Here is a 25365-nt window from a genome sequence, read left to right as displayed (position 1 = left end):
AGAAGATCTTAGTAGCCTACACTGTAAAATAATTTTTGCTGCATTCAATTAAGGCCGTATAGTCATTTCAACTGTTAAATCTTGAGTAATGATGAATTGCTTTGACTTGTGAAAGTGAAAACTGATAAACTTATGTCAAATATTTTGCCATGAGTTATTGATCACATTTTTCCCGAATGTAGGTCAGTTCATTGTAATGACATTGTGTTTTCCTCTTTTGTGCACTTTTACATAATACACCAACACTTGTATCTGTTCCCAAGAAAGTGGTGGCTGAAATATGTGCAGTAAGTGGACATTTTCTAACTTTCCAAAGGAAAGAAAGTATAAGACTTTGTAATGTCCATTTGTTTCCATTGCACTGGACAGTGAATAAACCCTCTCAGATAACTGTCATATGGAGGAACTAGCCTACCTGCAAGTGCATAAATAACTTTACTTAATTTATACTTGTATGCTTTATGGCTGCAATATAAGTTGCAGGATTCCACATCTACAGAAAGGCCTACAGAAGAGTCTGCACAGACAGAGGAGACATAGGCCTACAGGTGGGCAGTGTATAGCCAACTTTTCCTTTTTATTTGTTTCATGAGGCATGTGTCTAATATCTCTTGTTGCAGGCATTTGAACACTGGCTTTTCTTTACAACGAACAATTGAAATAAAACTCAAGGAACTAAGCATATTTGTCTTTTATTAAACATTTAATGAAAAGGTTTTTTTTTATTTTATTTTTTTTATGTTGTGTAATATGGCACATGCAACAATGTCACAGGCCCTGTCAGGTGTGCAACCCTCAGACTTATCAGACACTGAAATCTTCCCTTTAGTTAGCCAAAGTTAATTTCATTGTGTGCCCTTGTCCTGGCTAGAGCTGCATAACTGGTTTGGGTCAGGGAATGGGGTCATAAAACACCTGTCTGCAGGCAGGAACATGTCATAATCACCTATGAAAAAATGCAGTTCTGTTAGGATCAGCATAAGTGTATGTAATACAGTGAGCTTGATATTTAATTGGGGAACTTTCCTTACCACTTTCAAATAATGTGCATAAATGTGAATTTCTGAAAATTCTTAAGTCATGCACAGATCCTGGCCATTTTGCTTTCACATTTGTGATATGGAAGATTTTAGTCAACTGCCTTTTTTTTATTTGATATAATATTATTAATCTGGAATATTAAGAATCCCAATAGTAACTGGGCTGCACATGTACATTGTGAACCCCCTTTCTGTTCACATAATCCCCTTCATTGAGGCCTTGATGGCAGTCTATGGTCTAGCCTATAGTACCAATCACGTTAGTGAAGCCTGAGTGACATACTGTAATCGGCATGGTCATGATTGCATGATCTTCATAAAAAATTATGATAGCCTAAGAAAAAAAAAATTGCTTTAAAAAAAAACTGCTTTACAACATTGGGTCTTCAGTGGCTTGGAAATGCCACAAAAAAAACCTAAAACTGTTTTTTAAACCTAAAAGCGCCAGGTAAACTCCGAATGACACGACAGACAGCACTTTGCATCAAGTTCTCCGCATCTCCAATAGTGTAAAGGAAAGAGCCACTCGCAAATAATCTTAGGGCAATGCAAACAGTTTGTACTGTAGTTAAAGCCCGACTCCGACAAGTCGAAAATAAATGTGCGTTTCCAACAATTCCGACAATCTCACGAGTCACGAGAAAAAAATATACATCTCAGAAAGTGCACTATCGCGCTGCACTGGGCTTCCCGTATCAGTTCCGCTTATGAAGCTGCAGTCTAATCCTGTTTACATGAAATAAGCCTGCTCACGAGCAGGTTTAAGCTTGCACACCTGTTGCTATGACAGCAAGTCCAGGATGAGCTTCGAAGAACCAAACAATCCAAGATCATGCCAAATCGTCAACAATCAAATCCAGCTAACTGAGTTAGCGACGTACGAAGAACGGGCCCCAGGTTTGTTGTGCCTTGTAGGCATAGGCTATGCGCAGTGCTGCATAAAATAATAATAACAATAACCTGTAGCAGCCTATAAATCTTCCAAAAGATTTCAGTAACAACTACGCTAGAGAAAAATATATTGATTATCATATGTTACTTCAAATGTTTCCATTCGTTATGATGATATGAAATGAGATAATAGTAAAAACATAAAGCCTAATGTTTGGTGCGTTTTGCTTTTCAAACACGATCGCGCTCCAAAATATGATACATTCAAACGCGATCGCGCTCCAAAATATGATACATTCAAACGCAGAGCGCTCCAAAATATGAAACATTATGGTTACCATATTATACATATCTACGTTTGAGCAGATATCCACAAACAGTATTTAACAGTAAACACGGGTCTAAATATTATAATATTCACCATATATCTAGCAACAGTTCAACTGCAATGTGAAGTTTATGCAACAATACCATAAACTAATAAGTAAGAATTTCTTACCTTACATCTTTCGGTAACACTTTAGAATAATGGTCCGTAGTTCACAAGTAGCTATGCAGGAAGTAATAGGTAGTACTGCATTAACACCGAACTTAATACTATTAACTAATATGGAAGCAATATTAACTAAGCAGTAAGTAATATCTAATTTAGTACAAAGGTAGTTCCTTGGTAGGTATTTGATTATTACTAAAGAAACATATCCTCATTGAGAACTACTTGTGAACTAAGAAAGAATAACCAATTAATTACTAATCACAAAAGTAACATGTCTAAAAAGTGAACAATTGTGGGGGTTTTTTTTTACTCTTAACATGGTCATAACATTTCAGAAGCTTGTGCCTCAAATGGGTTCTTTGTGGAAACCAGTTTATGAATATTATATTCCCCCAAATACATTAGCTACAGGTTGAGATTCTGACTACTACTCTTGCCAAAGGATGGACGTATGTTCTCTGTTTATTTCAAACTTAAACATAGAATAATACTAATAATGATAATTTGTTTAAAATTTTAAATAATTAGGAAGTGATGCTGACACTCATGATTGGATTAGTTCACTATTATGAGCTCTATTGAGTGTCAGTTCAATATGTCTCAGACTCCAAAGACCTCCCTTTATGTTACAGTAGCCGCCTGAGGAGGACTTCTCTTTAGGATATGAATATAAACATTGATGTTCTCTTGTCAAAAACAATTTGCATCCTTAATGAAGAAATTGGCTGCATTTATGTTGCGATAAGCGCAAAACCACATCTTCCAGATTACAATATTTGTTAGAATATTACTAGTGCCTCACAGAAATGTATGCCTGTATATGTGTCAAAAATAAAATTAAATAACTTGTATTACTTGTGAAAAACATGCTAACTCCTCACTAATTACTCAAGCGTTACCTTGTCATTCCGCAGGAACTACTAGTGATGTGGCCCATTATTCTAAAGTGAAAAACATGTTAACTCCTCACTAATTACTCAAGCGTTACCTTGTCATCCCGCAGGATCTACTAGTGATGTGGCCCATTATTCTAAAGTGAAAAACATGCTAACTCCTCACTAATTACTCAAGCGTTACCTTGTCATCCCGCAGGAACTACTAGTGATGTGGCCCATTATTTTAAAGTGAAAAGCACTTTATAACACTCAGTGTTTTTAAACACTTCACTATTATGCTACTAGTGAATCACTAGTAGTTCCTGCGGGATGACAAGGTAACACTTGAGTAATTAGTGAGGAGTTAGCATGTTTTTCACTTTGTCTAGTGATGTGGCCCATTATTTTAAAGTGATCTGATGAGAATACGTGTGTATTTTTACGTAAAGTGTAGTTCTACCATACGTACATTTATTTATGTTTTATACACACAGAAACGTATATACTGACGTATTTACAGCACTAAAACGTATAACATTTACGTATTGACAGCACAAAAACGTAATTTATTTATGTAACAACTTTACCGACGTACAAATTTGTACGTATTCCCATTTAACTTATGCATATTAAAATCGTGGCATTAATGTTTTGACTCTATTGCATTCAATTGTCTAATCAATAAAATTCAGTCGCATTTATTAATACAGTTTAACGTTACTCATAAATAATAACATTTCGCTCTGTTCATGCCTTCTGCTGCAAACTCGTTTCGGAGGATTAGCCTATATGGTGGTAAACAAGAATACACTTTAAAACTTTAAAAATACCTTCTTCAATCGTTTAACCATTTTGTAATAAGTTACTTGGTTTATTTACCGTGAGACACAAAAGGCGTTTTCTCCTATAGACCCATAATACACTAAAACACAACATAAATTCACAAAAGACATCAATTTTATTAGCTTGATGTAATCCAAATCTTTATAATCCATACGTTGTTTGCTAGAAACAGATCCAAATTCAGCCCTTTATCCAATGATCTTCATCTCCATTTCTCAGCAGCGACCGTAAACGTCAAATCCCGCGCTCGTGGTGAATTCAAATACAAAAATTGCGCCCGAAGCGTTACGACATGTTTTACGGCAGTGATATCAGACGCTCATTGGCTCTCGCATGCTTCGTCACAGATTACGACATGCCGTGTTTAAATTGGTGTACTACATTTGAATTAGAGAAGCGCGCGCGCCTTCACAGAGCGAACAGCGAACCGAAACCGGATTAACATTTTCATGGATTAATAACTTAAATTCTGCTCGGTAACGTTACCTCATACAAAACTATTCTGCCAGAGAGGACTGCGACACATCGTCATGTGAACGACTTTTGGTAACTTACCGGTTTTGACATTTTCTCAATAAATAAATTATTGTGATTAAGTTACGTGTCTGTCTGTTGTTTTTCTTTATAATTAAGTTGGCTTGAGAGAGCCAACTTACTGATATTGTACTTAAACTTATTATTAAGTTGGCTTGAGAGCCAACTTACTGAAATCCTATTTAAACTTATTATTATTAAGTTGGCTTGAGAAAGCCAACTTACTGATATTGTACTTAAACTTATTATTAAGTTGGCTTGAGAGAGCCAACTTACTGAAATGCTATTTAAACTTATTAAGTTGGCTTGAGAGAGCCAACTTACTGAAATCCTATTTAAATTTATTAGTGGTTCTTTTTCAAAGCAACACTATTGTTATCCTCCATACTTATTAGTGGTGCTTTTCAAAGCAACACTATTGTTATCCTCCATACTTATTATTAGTGGTGCTTTTCAAAGCAACACTATTGTTATTGCTCATATTATTCCACACAAAGTTTGGCACGTAACTCGCCCCGCACTGTTTGTCACAGACCCCTGAGTGAGGTGTCAAATCGACCGGCTCATTGAGGAGAGGTGTGCTATGACTTTTCTAAGCAATCGGGTGTACGATTTGGTCTAAGCGGCCAAAAAAGTCCCATTGACTTAACATTGGGCATTCTAAAAAATTCAAATCCAAACCGACGTTTTCACACTCACAGAATCCAAAGGGCCTGACACCCCTGCGTCTCAGAGCCATATAGAGAGAGAGTTGCGACAACTCCATTGACAATATGGAACGCTTTTTTACAGCAATGGCGGCTCGTGGAGCCCCTCAATAGTTCCCGGAAGTAGCAGCAGCGCGGTAGAACAGACCGTTTGTGATGGACTTTTATAAAAGGTAAGACGTTTAAAGAATACAATTGTATATTATCAGTACATCTGAATCAAATTAACTTGTATTAAAGCATGCTAGTTGATTATTGCTCTCTAAATTAGTAGTTTTAGGGGACGTTATCAGATAAAAGATAGGTCATTGGATAAAGTTAGTAGCGCATAACAAACCACGAACAGCCTATTAATGGTTAAACCCGTTCTATTAATGCAGTTTTATCCTTTGTTGTGTAATAAGAGGGAAAGGCTTCTAAACAGGGGTTAAATATAACATTGGGGAGTGTGATATGTGGAAGTGATAAAATGAGAATATCCGTTTCATTCCTCATTAAATGTGCAATAACAAAACAAAACAAAAACATTATTTTAGATTGCATTTTTGAGTAACAAAAACGTATGGGTGGAGTTTTTTAGACATTGTGTTTCTGTTGACTATTAGGCTGTCTATATTATGTTTCAGCTCAGCTGATTTTTGGATTGATGGGAAAGGGAAATGGAATCTTATTTGTGAGATTAAAAACAATGCTTAAAAGCAGCTAGCCATTTTAAAAAACAAATCACACTAGACTTAATGGGGAATAATACTAAATACCACAACATGTAATATATACTACTACTGTATATAATTTGTCCCGTTTTTGTCTCCTTTATCTCTCTCAACACAAGAAGCTCAAAGGGATTCAGTGGATCATGAAGACTCCCTGCACTGACGCTGTACCCTCACCTTCAGTTTCAGCATATTTTCTCCTCTCTGTGTCAGACACCACAAGAACAACATAGAGGAAATGACAGACAACATGCTTGACATGCAGTTAATTAGACATTTATAAATCCCATTGTGCTAAATCAATGCAAAAGTATATATATATATATATATATATTTATTAAAACTGATGTAATGTATATTTTTGAGTAGTGAACTTTTGACTTTTTGAAATTTAAACAAGTTTCAGCTGTAAACATTTCTAAATGTTTAAATTCACCTGACATGGAAAGTGTACCAACCTACCCATACTTGAAAGCAGTTTTTACCAGTATTTGAGAGATCTACAACCCTTATCACTCATCATTAAGGCTCCTCTGGACGATGCATTATCATGTATACTTTAATTACTATAATAAAATAACCAAATAAATAGGTTTTATAGATTAAAGTGATGTAGGTCATGAATTTATCATATTATGTTAAAAGTAAATGCACATGGACACTAATGAAATAATGTGTGTGTGTGTGTGTGTGTATAATCATGTTTTGTTTGAAAATGTAATATTATACATTAATATATTATGTATTAATTTATACAGTAATAAGTGCATGGGGTGCATAAGCATTGTAAACATTAAGATTAATGAAATTTCACTTAATTAAATTATACATTTTACTTGTTTGCAATGGATTTTTTTAAGACAAACACCTGTTACCTGCAAGTCTCTGTCCTTGTGAAACCATAGTGAACATTACGTGATACCTTTAAATATTCTAGTTTAAGAACAAAAAAAATAGTCAAGTCATCTTCATTTATATAGCACTTTTAACAATGTAGATTGTTTCAAAACAGCTTTACACGTATAATTTATGGTAACAGGGATTGTTTTGGCTTTATAGCGGTTCTTTAATAAAGTTATTTTCCAGCTAAAGTTATTGTTCATTGATTCGCTTCCGGCGGAACGATCATTTGTTATTAAATTAGGGGCCGCTAAGACGACACCATTCTCTCTACACAGACTTTAAACGCGAAACTAAATGAAATACTTCAAATACTTCAAAACAACTGCAACACGGTCTTTAACCAAGGTAACAGTTAACGTACGTAGCCAGAAATATGTTAACAAACGGCAGGCAACGCTGGTTGACCTATAAACATTAAATACTAGCAGATTTTTATCTTTAAAAATAAAATTACTGTAACTACAAACACATACTACATTCACATATCAGTGTATTATATACATATTGTAAATCAATAAATTTATTGACTACAAACTACCAAAAATCAAAGTTCTGCTCTCTAACTCCATCGATTTGAATTGGCGCTGAAGCACTTTCTGGAACTATCTGAGGTCTACGCGAATCACGTGACAACTAAGCATTTTGAACTTCCGTTGTCGCAACTCTCTCTCTATATGGCTCTGCTGCGTCTCTCCCTCCCTCTCTCCCTCAGAGGATTTATATTATCAAGCAGCCAATAAGTAATGGCCTAAAATCTTCATAGCACACCCTAGCAACCAGTTACAGCACCAGTTACCAGTTTTTAAAGCAATATCACACTCGTAGCCTTGCGATATTGCTCCATGCTTGTGCCTATTCGGCCATAGGAACTTGTTATTAAAGATTTTAAGAACTCTATAAAAACTCCATAGTAACCATATTTGACAACTACCAACCACCTAGTAACACCATAGCAACTACCAAAAATACCTTAGCAACCACCCTAAATACCCTAGCAACCACCTAGCAACACCATAGTAACCACCCAGAATACCCTAGCAACACCATAGCAACCACCCAGAACACCCTAGCAACCACCTAGCAACACCCTAGCAACCACTCAGAATACCCTAGCAACTGCCTAGCAACACCATAGTAACCACCCAGAACACACTAGCAACCGCCTAGCAACACCCTAGCAACCACACAGAATACCCTAGCAACCGCCTTGCAACACCATAGTAACCACCCAGAACAACCTAGCAACCGCCTAGCAACACCCTAGCAACCACCCAAAATACCCTAGCAACGCCCTAGCAACCACCCAAAATACCATAGCAACTACCTAACAACCTAACAACACCATATCGTATAGAGATAAGGGTTGGCTCTTTTATTTCGGTTGGGAAACAGTCTGTAAATATCAGAGTTCTTAAAATCTTTAATAACGAGTGCCTTCAGTAACTGTGTATTCACACCCTAGCAACCGTTTAGAGCCACCTAGCAACCATATTTCAACATATAGAAGCCATATTTCAGCTCCACAACATCGTACAGACATGGTTATTGGCTCGTATGCAATCATGTACAACACCCTAGCAACTGAATGGCGAGTTTTGCCACTGCAAGCACCACTTCACATTCTCTTCAGGAAATGTACATTCTAGTTATTCTTCTACTTCTTTTTATTATTCCGCTCAAAAGTTTGGTGCGTAACTCGCCCCGCACCGTTTATCACAGACCCATGAGTGAGGCATCAAATCGAGCGGCTCATTGAGGAGAGGTGTGCTATATCTTTTCTAAGCGATCGGGTGTACGATGTTCGCACAGCGGACGAAAAAGCGGCCAAAAAAGTCCCATTGACTTAACATTGGGCATTCTAAAAAATTCAAATCCAAACCGACGTTTTCACACACACACACACACACACACATACTTGTTTTTCTACCATTAGGGGGACCACCGTTTTTTGCCCACTTGTGGGGTCCACCACTTCCAGTGGTTCTACAGACTTGTAAAAAATCAAGCAAGATAACAAAAAATTCCTAATAAGAAATATCACTTCAATATACCAAAATTCAAACAAAATTGTTTGCACATGCGTTTTTGTGTCACTTGTGGGGCCCGGATCTAACTTTTAGGAGTTGTGGGGTCCACTTTCACAGATACACACACATTTCTAATCTTTATATCTTAGAAGGGACCAAAGTCACTATCTGTAAAACATCAACTACTTCTATTATTTGCCCTTGATTACCATATAAACTTTCTTATATTATAATGTATATTCCTCTAAATTAATCTGCACACATCTATATTGGCAAGGCAAGTTTATTTATATAGCATAGAAGTGCTTTACATAGAAATTAAAATAATAATAGAATAAAGAAATAAGAATAATTAAAACAGTTTAGAAAAATTAAATACAGTACAGTACAAACAGTCGGACGAACAGCGGCACAGTGCTCATTCAGTAAATGCATAGCTAAACAGAAGTGTTTTGAGTCTGGATTTAAATGTGACCACTGTAGGAGCACATCTGATCTCCTCTAGAAGCTGGTTCCAGCTGTGGCTGGCATAATAGCTAAAAGCAGATTCGCCATGCTTAGAGTGAACCCTTGGTATATATCAGTTTAGCCATTAACATGGCATAAAAAGCCAATCCAGAGACTTTTCTAAATCAATGAGCCCTCAAATTTTGGTCACAGCCTGACCTGCTTCAGTCTGCAGGACACCAACTGTACTTTGTCTGCATTGTATTGGTCATTGAATGAACTGTGCGGTTTTGCTGAAGGGGATCTTGTTTGTCCCATGGTTATTTTTCTTTTATTTCTAATGAAGTTGTGTTCCTAGCCAGTCATGTTCACTGCAGCCTAAGATAATATACTCCTAAATTGAGGACTTCACATGAAAACTCCCTATTCATCTGATGCATAAAGACTTTAAGACCCTGTGGAATTATAGCACTAATACCGTGAGTAATTTTTACACTAAACACTGGATTAAAAAACAACAACTTTACAACATGATTTGTCCTCAATGAAAATGTATTTGGTAATACACAATGGCCAGTTCCATACAAAAAGAGGTTAGACAACATTTTACATTTCAAATGGGTAAAAAAATAAAGCTTTTGGTCAATGTAACAGTAATAAACATGCTATAAGAAACTCATGGCATTACAATGCATGAGTCAACAGTCTGATTTTTGGTATAAAACATTTAAAATTAAAAAAGACATTTGAATGGATCTACCAGTCTACTTTATAATATAAGACAACAAAGAACTTTAAAGGGTTAGTTCCCCCAAAAATGAACATTCTGCCTTCATTCACTCACCATCAAGGCATTCTAAACCCATAAGAAACTTGTTCATCTTCAGAACACAACTGAAGATATTTGAATGAAACCTGAGAGATTTCCATCTTTCCATTTAAAAACTGTTCATCCAAAACTTTCAAACATTCATAAAGAAAAAAGTTATCCATGTGACTCCAGAGGTTTAATCCCAATTTTATGGAGCAATGTCAATGTTTCGTGTGCCAAAAAAAAAAAAAAAAAAAAAAAAGATCTGTCTTCACTTCCACAGATCAACACATGAATCTTACTCATGAACACAAATTGGAGCTAAACTCTGCAGGACGGTGGCCCTCGAGGACCAGGGTTGAGAACAATCAACACTGCAATTTCATGTTGTGCAAGAGATCAGCAATAACATATTTTGTAAACGGGGAACAGCGACAAATAACAAACAAGAAAAATCGTATATGAGGTGAAGAATCATTAGTAACCAGGAAAAATTTTGTATAATTGTGTGTGCTGCAGCGATGCAAAAGTCCAGTTCACAGTTATTGCATTTGTGGATGATGTATTACGTGAGATCAACAACAGCACAAAAACAGGGCAAAACGATATACAACAAACAAGGAAAAGGGCATATGAGGCAAAGAATCCCTTTTAACCAGAAAATGTGTATAATTGTGTGTGCTGCATCAATGCAAAGTCCAGTTTACAGTTGTTGCAATTGTTGGATCAAAGAACTCATAAAGCCTGAAAAGTAGTCATGTCTCGGGCTGCAAGATGCCTAGCTGGACTCAATGATGAAACTGGCAAATATAAACGTCCGTCTCTTGCTCGCAAAGTTGGACATGGCTTGCATGCTTTAGCCATGTTTATCAAATCTGAAGGATTGAAGATGAAAGATCAACAGACTGCCAAAGATGCTGAGGAATGTGCACTGCTATACCAAGAAAGTAGGAAATTTGACATTGCAAGTCAAGCGCTAACTCAGCTTAACCAGACCAAGTGGAATTCTCCTCAGATTCTACCATTCACACAGGATGTCCACAGACTGCATTGCTATTTGTCTGAGAAACAGCAGAAGCAATTGAATGCCCTGCAAGAAGAGCCTTCTCCCTTGAACTGGAAGGACGTTGCTAAAGTGACCCTGGCGCAAGTTATCCTCTTCAACCGACGCAGAGCAGAAGGATACATCAGAAACACACGAAGATGTTAACCTAGCACTTACAGCACTGGAGCAGAAGCTTTGCAAACATTTTGTTCGGATTGCCATAGTAGGAAAGAGAGGGAGGAAAGTTCCTGTTCTCCTTACCCCGGTCATGAGAGAATCGCTCGATACTCTGAAAAGCGAGAAGAATGTGGAGTACTGAGTGAAAACGGATACTTGTTTGCATTGCCGCTCTCTGTCCATTACTTGAGGGGTTCCGATTGCATTAGGCAGTTTGTGAATGAATGTGATGATATCAAACATCCCAAAGCGCTAACCTCAACAAAACTTAGGAAACACATTGCTACTCTGTCGACTGTTCTGAATCTCAAGACTACAGAACAGGGACGGCTAGGAGAATACAAGGGGAAGAATCTGGATGAAATTCAGCTTGATGTGACTGGTATTGATATAGAAGTCTTTTTTATTATTAAGGAAAGTTAAAAAGCACAGCATTGTCCATTTATAAATCGTTCTCTTTTAGAATAGTAGATAGTATTTGATAAGTAATAGAATAGAATTGAATAGAACAGAGTAGAAGTATTTGACCTCAACATACTGAAGAAGAGGGCAGGTTTTATTGTTATAATGTGACTAACTAGACAATTTTAGTCTATTCAGCTATTTATGTAGTCATTTTGTATAATCTTGACAGATTGCAGTTTCACAACTCATTGAATCATTGAACAGAATCCCTATTAACCAGAAAATGTGTATAATTGTGTGTGCTGCATCAATGCAAAGTCCAGTTCACTGTTATTGTAATTGTTGTATAATGTTAAGTAAGTGGATTAAGTGAAAGTGCATTCACCTAACTTCATAAAATTGGTATTAAACCACATGGATTACTACTACTTTATAAATGTTCTGAAGCTTGAAAGTTTAGGGTGAGGTTGAAGTTTAGGATGAACAATGGAGGGACAGAAATATCTCGTTTCATTCAAAATATTTTCATCTGTGTTCCAAAGATGAACAAATTTCTTATGGGTTTGGAATAACAAAGGAGAGTAAATGACAACTAACCCTTTAAGAGGATAATACAATGAAAAACTAAATGTCAACTTTGTTGAAAACACTTAGAACACATGTCCCGATGTGAATGCTAGTGGGAAGGCATCCAATACGTTGAGATACCTGTATTTCCCCGTACTTTCCTTCTTATGGCAGAAATACGATTTTTGATGAAGTATTTGACCGCCTTCCAGTCTCGATTTCCTAAAGCTTGAGCTTCTGCATCAACGCAGCGCTGACAGTCCTTTTTCCCTGGAACTTGGCTCCTCACAATGAATTTCCTTAGGTGCCTTTCTACTGCCGCACATTCATCTGTTGTCCAGCTTCTTTTGGCAGCAGTTTCTTTACCCAAGTATACAAAAAAATAACATGTTATTAAGTTTAGGTTAATGTCTTAAGTTTAGGATTTTTAAACCTTAATCTGAACTGAAAGACTATTGGATTGATCACACAGGCCATTCATTGCCATATTGACTTGGTTCAGAGACTAAAAATACACTTTTAGTTTGTTTCTGAATAAAACTTTTGACTAATAATAATAATAATAATAATAATAAAGCAGTGCAATCCAGTAAAATGTGTGGTAGCACTTTATTTTGATGGTCCCCTTTAGACATTCTGTTAACTGAGTAACAATGCACCTACATGTCAACTAACTCTCATTACAGCATTAGTAGACCGTCTACTTAAAGTACTTTATACAATTTTGGCAAATGTACTTTGTTTTATGGACATTTTTATTTTAAAAACAAGACAAGGATTATTAGCAATGACTTTTACAGTCCGCATCTCATATTTTACGTATTGTCCTGTTAAACATGGCAGTCTCACATCGATGGGAATATGCATATGGAAATTATATGCAGATGAATGTATTAAAACTTTTGTGCGAACGCAAAATCTTCCCTTTGTGCATCCCACACTTTTAGAATGAAATCTAAGCAAAGTGTTATACATTTACATAGTACAATTTTCCTTTTGATCATATAATGAAAATGTTTAACCCAAAAATTCTGTCATCATTTACTCACCCACATGTTGTTCCAAACCTGTATGAGTTTCTTTCTTCTGAACACAGAAGACATTTTAAAGAATGTGGGTAACCAGAGAGTTGACGGCACCACTGACGTTCAAATTAGGAAAAAAATACTATAGAAGTCAGTGGTGCCATCAATTGTCTGGTTACCCCCATTCTTTAAAATGTCTTCTGTGTTCAGCAGAAGAAAAACTCATACAGGTTTGGAACAACATGAAGGTGAGTAAATGACAATAAAAATTTTGGGGTAAAGTATCCCTTTAAACCTTACGCTCAATAATTCTGTTTGAGGTTGTAAACCAAATATAATCAGAATATTAGACTGTGTAAACATACCTATTGTGACAGCTATCAATGTACAGTGATCAAGAGTAAAGATTTGATCAAATAATATAATTCAGAATAAAGCTTGTGTCTTCAAGACGAACGGGACAATCAATCTACTTAACATTTCTAAGCTCACCTCTCTTTTTTGCCGACTTTCTCTGGTATTGGGAATGCAGCGTGGAAGTAGGTTCTTGTGTGGATGTCACACTGTCCTCAACTTCAGTCTCCTGTGCTTCTGGAATAAAGTCATCTGAGTGCAAAGAAAAAAAAAAGTTTATTAAAGAAAGATAAATCAAAATGTAAGCAACACTGACTGGATTAGGATCTATCATGCATAACATTTGTGTCATGGTGACCAAGAGCAATGATCAACAGTACAAGTTTATAAATATTCAGTATACGGCACGAGTCTTGCAGATGATATGTATTGTGAAAAGCGCTATACAAATAAACAAATCGAATTGAACAAATTTCACATGGTTCCATAATTCTACAATACAGTGGTAGAGAGAGCCGGGTTTAATCATACTTGCACTCACACTGGGAGCACAATTTAAATGTATGCCCTTGGCAGATACTTTCTCCCCAAAGCAACTTACAGAACACATTACAGTGGCAATAGCCCTGAAGCAATGGGATGAGAACGTTGAGGAGATCGTCTACCTTTGGATCGTCTACTATACCTGTGGTGTAGCTTACTGTACCACACAATTAACTGGAAACAATGTCAAACATTCCCCACATGCAACAGGCAGCATGTCTAAAACATGTCAACTATAAATTAACTAAAAGGTTATATTAATGCAACAACCAAATATGTGGAATCCCATAAATATTGTGCAATAACATCTACATTTAATTGTCTAATTTAATTGAGATATCTTTCATAACCAAATTTTTCTTGTGAACACCCATCCATGTCAACAGTCTCTAAAACGGCAAGTAATAGAATATGAATGAGTTGTAAAACTGAAACTGCAATCTGTCAAGAGTATACAAAATGACTATAACAATAAAACCTGCCCTCTTCTTCAGTATGTTGAGGTCAAAAATTTCTACTCTGTTCTATTCAATTATATTCTATTACTTATCAAATACTATCTACTGTTCTAAAAGAGAACGATTTATAGATGGACAATGCTGTGCTTTTTAACTTTCCTTAGAGAAAAAAAAAAAAGACTTAATACTAGTCACATCGCGATCATCGTTTTCATGATTGATCGTCGCTGTCATTTGCGAGTACTCAGAGTCCATCCCTACCACGCACACCTACCTATTACGCAATCGCCACGGACCAACGGTAGTACGATGGTGTTTACCAGCCCGAGCAAACTTTTCTGGAAAGTTCGCTTTGAAATCCCAAAACAAACTTTGTTATGGCCTGATTTTGTTGAATGACGTCACAGTTCGTTATTCGATTTCGCTTGAAGTATATCGGGCCTTAAGGAGAAATGACTGATAAGACAATGATGAAGTAGCTGGTACGCAACAGATCCTAAGCATCATTGACATATCTTATCTTGCCGATGCTCCATATAGACAGTAAGAGCATACACTCATCTTTTCTAGAGGTAACAGCAAGTGTCACAGCAACAAATACGATGTTGCAATGCATTCCATCCAAAATACTCATTCTGAACATGCAGCAGCTTGATCAGTGTTGAATTACACCTGCAATTACACTAGTTTAAATATTGACAGGTGTTGTCCCAATGATGTAAAATCACTAAGAGTGAGATCCATACGTGAGGGCCCCATAAGGCCTAGACTGGAAATGTGTGTGTATGTGGGGGCCCCATAAGGCCTAGACTGGAATGGTGTGTGTGAGCTTAACTGTGAATTCATTCGTTTGAGGGGAGGGCCCCATAAGGCCTAGACTGGAAATGTGTGTGTATGTGGGGGCCCCATAAGGCCTAGACTGGAAATGTGTGTGTATGTGGGGGCCCCATAAGGCCTAGACTGGAATGGTATGTGTGTGAGCTTAACTGTGAATTCATTCGTTTGAGGGCAGGGCCCCATAAGGCCTATACTAGAAATGCGTGTGAGGGCCCCATAAGGCCTAGGCTAGAAATGTGTGTGTGTGAGCGCTTGACATGTAGAGCATGAGGGCAAGACTAGAATAGATTGTGATGACAGAGTCGACATTACTACTTTACCTGCGTGACGACAGCATCTTTGTTGGAGGCATCATGGGAAGAGTGATCTGTTAGGGATGTTTTGGTCTCTAGAACAGAAGTCTGCTGCTTTGGCTCCTGGAAATTAGACAAAAAAAACAACAGAAACCAAAGTTAACAAAAGTTAGCTCATGTGAAAACAGTTTCTCATCTAGCACAGCTGAAATATAAGAGCATACACTCATGTTTTCTAGAGGTAACAGCAAGTGTCACAGCAACAAATAAGTTGTTGCAATGCATTCCATCCAAAATACTCATTCTGAACATGCAGCAGCTTGATCAGTGTTGAATTACACCTGCAATTACACTACTTTAAATATTGACAGGTGTTGTCCCAATGATGTAAAATCACTAAGAGTGAGATCCATACGTCAGGGCCCCATAAGGCCTAGACTGGAAATGTGTGTGTGTGTGGGGGGGCCCCATAAGGCCTAGACTGGAATTGTGTGTGTGTGAGCTTAACTGTGAATTCATTCATTTGAGGGAAGGGCCCCATAAGGCCTAGACTGGAAACGTGTGTGTGTGTGAGCGCTTGACATGCAGCATGAGGGCAAGACTAGAATAGATTGTGATGACAGTCGACATTACTCCTTTACCTGCGTGACGACAGCATCTTTGTTGGAGGCATCATGGGAAGAGTGATCTGTTAGGGATGTTTTGGTCTCTATAACAGAAATCTGTTGCTTTGGCTCCTGGAAATCAGACAAAAAACAACAGAAACCAAAGGTAACAAAAGTTAGCTCATGTGAAAACAGTTTCTCATCTAGCACAGCTGAAATATAAGAGCATACATTTGTCTTTTCTAGAGGTAACAGCAAGTGTCACAGCAACAAATAATATGTTGCAATGCATTACATCCAAAATACTCATTCTGAACATGCAGCAGCTTGATCAGTGTTGAATTACACCTGCAATTACACTACTTTAAATATTGACAGGTGTTGTCCCAATGATGTAAAATCACTAAGAGTGAGATCCATACGTCAGGGCCCCATATGGCCTAGACTGGAAATGTGTGTGTGTGTGTGGGGGGGCCCCATAAGGCCTAGACTGGAAATGTGTGTGTGTGTGAGCTTAACTGTGAATTCATTCATTTGAGGGAAGGGCCCCATAAGGCCTAGACTGGAAACGTGTGTGTGAGTGCTTGACATGCAGCATGAGGGCAAGACTAGAATAGATTGGGATGACAGTCAACATTACTCCTTTACCTGCGTGACGACAGCATCTTTGTTGGAGGCATCATGGGAAGAGTGATCTGTTAGGGATGTTTTGGTCTCTATAACAGAAGTCTGTTGCTTTGGCTCCTGGAAATCAGACAAAAAACAACAGAAACCAAAGGTAACAAAAGTTAGCTCATGTGAAAACAGTTTCTCATCTAGCACAGCTGAAATATAAGAGCATACATTTGTCTTTTCTAGAGGTAACAGCAAGTGTCACAGCAACAAATAATATGTTGCAATGCATTACATCCAAAATACTCATTCTGAACATGCAGCAGCTTGATCAGTGTTGAATTACACCTGCAATTACACTACTTTAAATATTGACAGGTGTTGTCCCAATGATGTAAAATCACTAAGAGTGAGATCCATACGTCAGGGCCCCATATGGCCTAGACTGGAAATGTGTGTGTGTGTGGGGGGGCCCCATAAGGCCTAGACTGGAAATGTGTGTGTGTGTGAGCTTAACTGTGAATTCATTCATTTGAGGGAAGGGCCCCATAAGGCCTAGACTGGAAACGTGTGTGTGTGTGAGCGCTTGACATGCAGCATGAGGGCAAGACTAGAATAGATTGTGATGACAGTCAACATTACTCCTTTACCTGCGTGACGACAGCATCTTTGTTGGAGGCATCATGGGAAGAGTGATCTGTTAGGGATGTTTTGGTCTCTATAACAGAAGTCTGTTGCTTTGGCTCCTGGAAATCAGACAAAAAACAACAGAAACCAAAGGTAACAAAAGTTAGCTCATGTGAAAACAGTTTCTCATCTAGCACAGCTGAAATATAAGAGCATACATTTGTCTTTTCTAGAGGTAACAGCAAGTGTCACAGCAACAAATAAGATGTTGCAATGCATTACATCCAAAATACTCATTCTGAACATGCAGCAGCTTGATCAGTGTTGAATTACACCTGCAATTACACTACTTTAAATATTGACAGGTGTTGTCCCAATGATGTAAAATCACTAAGAGTGAGATCCATACGTCAGGGCCCCATATGGCCTAGACTGGAAATGTGTGTGTGTGTGAGCTTAACTGAATTCATTCATTTGAGGGGAGGGCCCCATAAGGCCTAGACTAGAAATGTGTGTGTGTGTGTGTGAGGGCCCCATAAGGCCTAGACTGGAATGGTGTGTGTGTGTGAGCTTAACTGTGAATTCATTCATTTGAGGGGAGGGCCCCATAAGGCCTAGACTAGAAATGTGTGTGTGTGAGCGCTTGACATGCAGCATGAGGGCAAGACTAGAATAGATTGTGATGACAGAGTCGACATTATTCCTTTACCTGCGTGACAAAAGCATATTTGATGGAGGCATCATGGGAAGAGTGATCTGTTAGGGATGTTTTGGTCTCTAGAACAGAAGTCTGCTGCTTTGGCTCCTGGAAATCAGACAAAAAGTTCTAAGAAACAGATCATGCATATATGAGATCACATAGCTATGCATAGATAATCATTTTTTACATACATTTAAGATGAATGTGTGTATTTAATGGGTAAAGCGCAGAAGAACTGAAGCGGATGCTTGAGCGCTGACTAGGGCTGAACGATTTTGGAAAATAATCTAATTGCGATTATTTTTACCAATATTGCGATTGCGATTTAATATGCGATTATTTTTAAGCTCTTTATCTTTTCTATTATTTCAACAAAAACAAGCAATACATCACTGTAAAATAGGATGGGAATCTTTTTTTTTTATAAAACTTAAAATATTTATAATTATAAGTACTTTTAAAAAGAAATACACATTAAAAAAAACTAAATAATACAACTATATGTTAAGAATTTTAACTAATATAGCTCCAAAACATAAAAGCAAATCAAATAAAAACATTAAAAACATTACAAGCAATAAACAATGAGTGCTTTCAGTATTTAAGGGTAGGCTGTCTGAACGTTTTCATCTCTTTTGAAATATAAGATGTGGTTTGTCCTGTCTGTTAAAATAACTTAACTGCGTTTACATTAATTTCGCGTCATAAAAGCATTTTGAGATGCAAGTACATTTCACCACGTAGACGGAGTCGCTCACAGCCGCATGCTCAAGCGCTCTTCGCAAAGCGCGCGTGAGTATTTGAAACTGAAAGCAGCTTCTGTCAGTGATTTTCATATTTTTAATATATAAGCCAACTGTATTCCAAAAGACATATGATGCCTTCGTAGAGCATTTGTAAGGAAAATACCGGCGCCGGCGGGCGAGACTACAAGAGTAACATCAAGCAAAGCACGCGTGATGCGTATCTTATAGCGCATCTTGTGCAATGCAGCCCGCGAATGTCCTTGTAATTCGCTTCAACTTCTCCGAACTTTATGAAAGATTATTTTTCGGAAGGTTCGAGTGGTGTCGTGTGTGCGTGTGTGTGAGACAGAGGAATTAGAAGCAAGCAGAATATTGTTGTTTATAAAGCACACGCAGCGTCATCACGTAGGCTATCTGTGTTTAAAACTAAGATCAGACTCTATTCTGAATTATCTGAATAGATACAAAATCGTTGGAGAGAATCTATAACACAATATCACATAAATTAAACACAAACTGTTCTTTCCTGTAGCCTATGCCAGGTCTATGTGTAGCGTGCCAAGTTGATGCTTCCTCCGTAGGCGTAGTGCAGACTGCTTTACTGCTGACGCGTGTCACGTGACCAAAGTTTAATCGCAGCTTTTGCGGTTAAATCGCGTTTCATCATATCGCGATATTATCGTAAATGCAATTAATCGTTCAGCCCTAGCGCTGACAGAAGACTTTTCAGTACACACGCTTCGATTGTGTGCACACAGAGGGCTGCCTGTCATGGTTCATTGCAATTTAGCATTTTAAGATCTTTGAAACTTTGATTTAAGACATTGAAATGCTAATTAAGGCATTATTTGTACATTAACAAATTAAAAACTTAAAGATTGGCAGACATCCTGATAATCAACAGAAGTTGGAGCTATGATTCATAGGGGTGGAGCGGTACATGTATTCGTATTTAGGGATGGGGCCGATCCGATCCAGTATCGGTATCGGGACCGATACCAGCGTAATTCACGCATCGGATTTTCCCGATCCAACCTGCGGAGATATCCGATATCCATGAGTCATGTCTGCACTTTAACGTTGTCTGCTGAAATGACTCCAAAAGTGATTCCCGCCAGCTAGTCTGCTAGCTTTGGATTTGGATTTCCCGAACGGAGGCGCAGCTCAATGAGACACAGCGTTATGAGACACGCCCCCGCTCAGGAAATCCATTCCGCAGTTTGCGGTTAGCCAACATGTCCGCTGTGTGGAAATACTTCACACTGGAAACACCGCAGAGCAAGACAGCGTCAGACAATTAATACGAGTCGAGTCTATTAAATGTATTTTTTTGAATGAATACTTGTTTGATACTCCATAAATACTTGTTTAGTTAATGGATGATTCACCATTTCTGAACGAATCTTTTGAATGAATGATTCTCGTTCCAGAGAAGGCAGACATGCTGATTTTTCTTCAAAAGAATTGCTGATTCTACATCTGATGATGTAACGTCTTTACTTCTGTTACATATTTTATGTTCATGTTTTTGCTTTTCATGATAATTCCTTAAAGTATTATAAATATAAATACTTTGCATTGTCACAGTTTTACTGGTAATAGCCTAAATGTGACAAGAATAAAAGGTAGAATTTTTACAAGTATTTGCTCTCTTTTTTCTCTCCAATAAATATTGAAATTGAAACCAAGAATCGTTAAGAACCGGATTCGATAAGCAGAACCGGAATGGTTAAAATTAAAACGATACCCAACCCTACGTCTGAGGCGAAATCCGCTTGTCTGTTTGCAAGATGGCTGATGTTGATCGAGCATTCATCGAGAGAGTTACCGCATCGGAACGAGGATCACCCTTTAGATAGTGTGTGTGTAAGATGTTTAACATTACACTTGCACTTTTCTTATATTTCAAGACTCAAGTATTTGACATTTTGGGAATGTAATAAATATTGACATGACAATCAATTTGAAACCCTTACAGTTGTATATTTGTTTTCAGAATGGGATTTTTCCTGTTAACAGGATTTCCTGTTTTTCTGACTTCCTTTTCTGACCTTATACTTCTCAAGTTGCCTTTTGGGACATACATGCGTATACGTACATATCACACTTGCCTGTTGAGAGAAGTTTATTTCAGCATCATATAAAATAAACAATAATGATAATAATAATAATAATAATAATAATAATATTAAAGCAAACACAGCTCTGGTATCGGAATAGTATCGGTATCGGCCGATATCCAAATTCAGGTATCGGGATCAGATCGGAAGTGAAAAAATGTGGATCGGTGCATCCCTAGAACCAAATCGGTACGGGTGTCATGGTTCGGTGCATGAATTTACACACAGAATACACAGTATAAAAATAAATAAAACTCGCGTTCAAATGAATTAATGTAATGCAGAACTACTGTTAGATACGCAGGTTCTTTAGGGACACCTAATCTGTAGCCCCGCCTTAGGCTAGGTTTGTTTATACTTTCGCGAGCCTCCGCTGACCGCGCGCGCGCGCCTCCCCAAATGGACGAGGCATTTATACTTTGCGTTCGCCGGTGTACTATTCTTTGAAATGACAGGGTGCGACTCGGTGTAACTGTCCATCAGGAATCAGCGGTGAGAAATAAGGTACACTAGTGAATGTTTATTTTAGTAGCCTACAACAACACCTTTAGTACACCAAAACCACACTACAAAAGAATCGTGTAAAGCAGGAAACCAGATTATTCCGTGACATTAGAAGAAAATGGATATGAGAACGTAACCTACAACTAAATTAACGTTATCTTACATAATTTCTAAACATTTGTATTTAGTTTTGTGAACCTTTTTATAAAACATGGCTATTTATTTTTATTTAAAGGGCTTATGTCTGCTATTTTGTTAATGTACATTAAGCAACTCATTTAGATGCAAGAACTGGCTGCCGGTGCTGTGAGATGTACATGCTTGGCCAGATTCGGCTCGAAGTTGTGCGTCTTCGGATGCGGAGCCGTGCACACTAAAAAACCGTGCACTGCACACCGCCACGCAAAATTAGGGCTGTCGCGGTGAAGGATTTTCCCTTGCGGTAATTTTCAGTGGGCCAATAGCGCGATATGCGGTTTTACCGCATTTATTAATTTATTTAGATGTATTTGTTGCTATATAAATAAGTGTCACGATGTGGTCAGTATGCACAAAAGCGAGAACATTTTAAGTAAACAACAAACCGAAACTAAAAAGCGTCTCTGCGCATTGAAAGCCTGTCACTCAGCGCGCAGTTGTTACGGCAACGGACTGTCGTTGAGTGAGTCATTAAACCATTCATTCAACAACACGTTCAAAAACGCTGATTGATTCATTAAAAGATAGTAATGAAACAAGGTTAATTATTTTTAACTTTGAGCTCCACTTTTCAAGGCTCAGCTGACCAGCAATGCGTCGCATGGGAAATGCTGAAGCTTCATAGAGATAAATGGCATTGATTCAATGCGTGACTCACTGAGTTTTGTTTCCCGCGACCGCGAGTTCCTCGCGCTGTGGATGCTGACCAGCGATGTCGCTGATGCCATTCATGGTAAATACCCTTTATTTTAAACGTTCAAAGGATGACAGGACAAATATTTAACTTTCCTTGGACACGGCAACCTTTTCACGAATATGACTTGACCTCAAAGACAGACGCAGGTAATCGCACGCGCTCAGTCGATCTCTCTCATTCACTGTCCGTTTAGGCTTAAGTGCAACTCCACGAAGCCTCTGTACAAATCACCACGATAAAACCATGATCACCATGTCTTATTATCATTATTAACTTATTTAACATTCAATACACATGCACAAAGTTCAAATCAAGAAGGGTGTAGCCTTATGAAAAAAGAAAACGCAAATATCGCGGTTGCTGTGGTTACTTGAATTCCTCTGCGGTTGGCTTGTCAGTAGAGCGGTAATACAATATTGCAGTTATCGTGATAGCCCTACGCGAAATGTGGCCTTGCACACTAGGGCTGCAACAACTAATCGATAATAATCGATTATGAAAATCGTTGTCAACGAATGTCATTGTCGATTAGTTGGTCTGCTCACGTCACGGGGAGCGTTACTGATGACGTCCCTTTCATGACAACGCAGTCACGCGAAATGGCAGAGAGTAATCGGAGAGAAACATCAGCACGGCAAGCAAAAACTGTATATTCTCATTATATGATGATGTGAAAATGGTATAGTCTAGTTTAATTCAATACTACAGTGTAAACAGCTTTGTTTACTAACTTCGGGACAGTCACACTAGATCTATTTTGTATCGAGCATCAGGTTGCGCAATCAGTTCGCTCGCAACATAAGTGATGGATTAAAATAGCGCTACCGCATAAATAGGTTAAATTAAATGGTATTTACAAAGTGAAGCACTAAATATAAAGGCAGTTAATAACAGCAGCAGTAAAATATTGTTTTTTAGTCACTGTAGTCAGTGGTTTTCAGCGAATGCTTGTGCAGTAATACATCATTTTTCCTGTACTTTTAATCAAGCCTGTTGTCAGCTGCGTACCTCCATTCCGCTCTCTTTTTATAGCATTTGTCTACTACTATGTAAGGGATAATCCCGCTTATTACATGGCTACCCACCAAATAAATCAATAATTTTACACAAAATATTGATTTAAAAAGGAGTTTATTGATTTAAAAATGATTGTATTGCTTCCGCTAAAGAAAATACTCCGTTCCGTCTCTACGGTTAGAATCCTGCGTCCATAGCAACGCTCTGTTTTTCTGGTGTGTTATACTTCGCAGCGGTCTGTTATCAAGAAATAACAGATCGCATTCTACATTGGAATTCAAAATCTGCTGCTTAATATCTTATTACAAACATGTTTGTGTCCTAATTTCATAATGTGAAGTTTATATGAGCAGCGCAACTCAATATTTTGTTTTGTTTATTTATATTTTGGATATTTAAAGAAGTTTTACTGTTTAAAAACTGGACAAACTTTTGTGTTTGGGGTTTAAAATGTAAAAATTAAAGATTATATTAGTAAAACTCAATGTGTGGCTTTTGCACTTTTTAAAGTACACTTTTACACATAAATACCCTGATTTAGGGTTTTATTTAGTTATAAACAAAAATCAAATTGAATTTAAAAAACCTATCCGATTAATCGATTAATCGAAAAAATAATCGTCCGATTAATCGATTATCAAAATAATCGTTAGTTGCAGCCCTATTGCACACCCAACGCGCACGACCGCCAACACCGCAATGACGACATTTTTGCCACGCGCCCTCGCATAAATAAGAGATGCTTTATTTTCAGTTTTATAGCTGATTGTCTTGTTTACATCTTACTTTACACACTTCAGGGCAGGCTGTTGCAGCTAGCTCAGGGGAGAGACCGTATGACACTATGGTACAGCCTCAGACATGCACAATAAAAAATTTCTGCATTTTTGTTTTGCTTTTCCCTCCATTGTACCGAACTCCTACCGAACCGTAATGTCTGAACCGAATCGTGACTTCTGTGTACTGTTCCACCCCTAATGATTCAGGTTATTAACACACAATGTGGACACTTTTACAAAACCAATGCTAATTTATCATTTTCCAACTACAAAGACATGGATTATCATGTAAGCGTATGCAAACGATCAGTACTAAGAAATTAATGTGTAATATGCTGTCCCATACCTTTGTTACTATCGATAAATCATTCCGTAAACCCAGGTTTGTCCCTAAAAGACAGAATGTGTGTCCTGGCATCATCAACAGGCCTTATCCTCGTCTTCCTTTTCAACATTATGGTGCTGAAAATAATTACATACACAATAAAAATCAATTACATTATCATGGGGAAACAAAAAAAATAATTAAATCAAACAATTTCAAGTAATGTAACGTTAATATTCAGTGGTTTAAGATCTAAATGTAGCTTGCACAGGCCAGACAACAGATATAAAACAGAAACGATAATTAGATTATTCAGGCATATTGTAAATATTGTAAGATAGATCAATAAACAGTTAAGTTAGTCTGTCAGCTGCACACGATCTGCAATCATGTCTGCTCAATTAAAATATAAGCGTCAAACCAATACATTAGTGGATTTTTGCA

General features: G+C 37.6%; 2 long non-coding RNA genes across 8 annotated transcripts in view; one reads left to right on the top strand and one right to left on the bottom strand.

Annotated features, from left to right (window-relative positions):
* Nucleotides 1–10010: 10010 nt before the first annotated feature.
* LOC309510409 overlaps nucleotides 10011–25365 on the bottom strand; it is a 30701-nt gene continuing 15346 nt past the window's right edge. For 3 of the 7 annotated variants that reach the window (XR_014210351.1, XR_014210356.1, XR_014210357.1), the window contains 2 exons: nucleotides 13999–17691; nucleotides 10011–12841 (listed from right to left, as the gene is read on the bottom strand). This is a non-coding gene — a long non-coding RNA (uncharacterized lncRNA). The remainder of the gene's footprint in view (nucleotides 12842–13998; nucleotides 17692–25365) is intronic. The other 4 variants (XR_014210354.1, XR_014210352.1, XR_014210353.1 and 1 more) reach the window with 4 other exon arrangements.
* LOC309510411 lies at nucleotides 12715–19250 on the top strand. The gene is made up of 2 exons (XR_014210361.1): nucleotides 12715–12837; nucleotides 13994–19250. It is a non-coding gene; the product is annotated as an uncharacterized lncRNA (long non-coding RNA).

This window comes from Leuciscus leuciscus, assembly GCF_965113295.1.
Source record: "Leuciscus leuciscus genome assembly, chromosome: 12".
In the NCBI taxonomy this organism is placed as follows: domain Eukaryota; kingdom Metazoa; phylum Chordata; class Actinopteri; order Cypriniformes; family Leuciscidae; genus Leuciscus; species Leuciscus leuciscus.
The sequence above is the reverse complement of the archived record's forward strand: the minus strand, read 5'-3'. Positions and strand labels throughout refer to the sequence as shown.